We start from the raw sequence: 3,461 nt of genomic DNA, 5'->3' as shown, positions 1-3,461 counted from the left end.
GGTTGGTGCTGGACCTGTAGCTCTAGCCCCTCTCTACTGGCATGGGGTTGGTGTTGGACCTGTAGCTCCAGCCCCTCTACTGGCAGGGGGTTGGTGCTGGACCTGTAGCTCCAGCTCACCTTTACTGGCAGGGGGTTGGTGCTGGACCTGTAGCTCCAGGCCGCCTCTACTGGCTGGGGGTTGATGCTGGACCAGTAGCTCCAGCCCCCCTCTACTGGCAGGGGGTTTGTGCTGGACCTGTAGCTCCCCCCCCCCTCTACTGGAAAGGATTTGGTGCTGGACCTGTAGCTCCAGCCTCCCTCTACTGGCAAGGGGTTGGTGCTGGACCTTTAGCTCCAGCCCCTCCTCTAATGGCAGCGGGTTTTTTTTGCTGGACCTACAGCTCCAGCCCCTCCCTCTACTGGCAGGGGGTTAGGGCTGGACCAGTAGCTCCAGCCCCCCTCTACTGGCAGGGGGTTGGTGCTAGACCGGTAGCTCCAGCCCCTCTACTGTCAAGGGGTTGGTGCTGGACCTGTAGCTCCAGCCCCCCCCCTCTACTGGCAGGGGGTTGGTGCTGGACCTGTAGCTCCAGTCTCCCTCTACTGACAGGGGGTTGGTGCTGGACCAGTAGCTCCAGCACACCTCTACTGGCAGGGGGTTGGTGCTGGACCTGTAGCTCCAGCCCCTCTACTGTCAAGGGGTTGGTGCTGGACCTGTAGCTCCAGCCCCCCCTCTAATGGCAGGGGGTTGGTGCTGGACCTCTATCTTCAGCCCCCCCTCTACTGGCAAGGGGTTGGTGCTGGACCAGTAGCTCCAGTCTTCCTTTACTGGCAGGGGGTTAGTGCTGGACCTGTAGCTCCAGCCCCTCCTCTAATGGCAGGGGGGGGGGGGAGTGTTTGCTGGACCTGTAGGTCCAGGGCCCCTCCTCTACTGGCAGGGTGTTGGTGCTGGACCTGTATCTCCAGCCTCCCTCTACTGGCAGGGGGTTAGTGCATGACCAGTAGCTCCAGCACCCGTTTACTTGCAGGGGGTTGGTGCTGGATCTGTAACTCCAGCCCCCCTCTACTGCCAGAGGGTTGGTGCTAGACCTGTAGCTCCTGACCCCCCCCCTTCTACTGGCAGGGGGTTGATGCAGGACCTGTAGCTCCAGCCCCCCTCTACTGGCAGGAGAGTTGGTGTTGGACCTTTAGCTTCAGCTCCCCTCTAGTAGCAGAGGAAGTTGGTGCTGAACCTGTATCTCCAGCCCTCTTCTACTGGCAGGGGGTTGGTGATGGACCTGTAGCTCCAGCCCCCCTCTACTGGCAGGGGGTTGGTGCTGGACCTGTAGCTTCAGCCCCCCCTCTACTGGCAGGGGGTTGGAGCTGGACTTATATCTACAGCCCCCCCCCTCTCCTGGCAGGGGGTTGGTGCTGGACCTGTATCTCCAGCCCTCCCTCTACTGGCAGGTGATTGGTGCTGGACCTGTAGCTCTGGCTCCCCCACTCTACTGGCTGGGAGTTGGTGCTGGACCTGTAGCTCCAGCCCCCCCCTCTACTGTCAAGGGGTTGGTGCTGAAACTGAAGCACCAACCCTCCCCTTAACTGGCCGGGGGTTGCTGTTAGCCCTATAGCTTCAGCCCCCCCCCCCTCTGCTGATAGGAGATTGGTGCTGGACCTGTAACTCCAGCACCTCTCTACTGGAGGGGGTTGGTGTTAGCCCTATAGCTTCAGCCCCCTCTGCTGACAGGAGGTTGGGGTTGGACCTGTAACTCCAGCCCCCCCTCTACCTGCCAGGGGGTTGGTGCTAGACCTGTAGCTCCTGCCCCCCACTACTGGCAGGGGGTTGCTGCTGGACCTGTAACTCCAGCCCCCCTCTACTGCCAGGGGGTTGGTGCTAGACCTGTAGCTCCTGCCCCCCTCTACTGTCAAGGGGTTGGTGCTGGACCTGTAGCTCCAGCACCCCACTCTACTGCCAGGGGGTTGGTGCTAGACCTGTAGCTCCTGCCCCCCCCTCTACTGTCAAGGGGTTGGTGCCGAACCTGAAGCTCCAACCCTCCCCTCTACTGCCAGGGGATTGGTGCTAGACCTGTAACTCCAGCCCCCTCTACTGCCAGGGGGTTGGTGCTAGACCTGTAACTCCAGCCAACCCTCTACTGGCAGGGGGGTTGCTGATGGACCTGTAGCTCCTGCCCAACTCTACTGTCAAAGGGTTGGTGCTGGACCTGTAGCTCCAGCCCCCTCTACTGGCAGGGGGTTGGTGCTGGAACTGTAACTCCAGCCCTCCTCTGCTGACAGGGGGTTGGTGTTAGCCCTATAGCTCCAGCCCCCCTTTACTGGCAGGGGGTTGGGGCTGGACCTGTAGCTCCTGGCCGCCTCTACTGGCAGGGGGTTGGTGCCGGACCAGTAGCTCCAGTCCCTCTCTACTGGCAGGGGGTTGGAGCTGGACCAGTAGCTCCAGCCCCACTCTTCTAGCAAGGGTTGGTGTTGGAGATGTAGCTCCAGCCCTCCTCTACTGGCAGGGGATTGGTGCTGGACCTGTAGCTCCAGCCTTCCTTTACTGGTAGGGGGTTGGTGCTGGACCTGTAGCTCCAGCCTCCCTCTACTGGCAAGGGGTTGGTACTGGACCAGTAGCTCCAGCCCCCCTCTACTGGCAGGGTGTTGGTGCTAGACCGGTAGCTCCAGCCCCTCTACTGTCAAGGGGTTGGTGCTGGACCTGTAGCTCCAGCTCCCCTCTACTGGCAGGGGGTTGGTGCTGGACCTGTAGCTCCAGTCTCCCTCTACTGGCAGGGGGTTGGTGCTGGACCAGTAGCTCCAGCACACCTCTACTGGCAGGGGGTTGGTGCTGGACCTGTAACTCCAGCCCCCTTTTTCTGCCAGGGGGTTGGTGCTAGACTTGTAGGTCCTGCCCTCCCTCTACTGGCAGGGGGTTGCTGCTGGACCTGTAGCTCCAGCCCCCCTCTACTGGCAGGAGAGTTGGTGCTGGACCTTTAGCTTCAGCTCTCCTCTACTAGCAGAGGAAGTTGGTGCAGGACATGTAGCTGCAGCCCCCTCTACAGGCATAGGGGGTTGGGGCTGGGCCTGTAGGTCCAGCCCCCTTCTACTGGCAGAGGGGTTGGTGCTAGACCTGTAGGTCCAGGCCCCACTCTACTGGCATAAGAGGGTTGGAGCTGGACCTGTAGTTCCTGCCCCCCTCTACTGTCAGGGGATTAGTGCTGAACCTGTAGCTCCAGCCCCCCTCTACTGGCAGGGGGTTGGGGCTGGACCAGTAGCTCCAGCCCCCCTCTACTGGCAGGGGGTTGGTGCTAGACCGGTAGCTCCAGCCCCCCTCTACTGGCAGGGGGTTGGTGCTGGACCTGTAGCTCCAGCCCCCCTCTACTGGCAGGGGGGGTTGGTGCTAGACCTGTAGCTCCAGCCCCCCTCTACTGGCAGGGGGTTGGTGCTTGACCTGTAGCTCCAGTCCCCCTCTACTGGCAGGGGGTTGGTGCTGGACCTGTAGCTCTAGCC

Source organism: Procambarus clarkii, chromosome 15 (assembly GCF_040958095.1).
Source record: "Procambarus clarkii isolate CNS0578487 chromosome 15, FALCON_Pclarkii_2.0, whole genome shotgun sequence".
Classification (NCBI taxonomy): Eukaryota; Metazoa; Arthropoda; class Malacostraca; order Decapoda; family Cambaridae; genus Procambarus; species Procambarus clarkii.
This window is presented reverse-complemented; position numbering follows the sequence as displayed.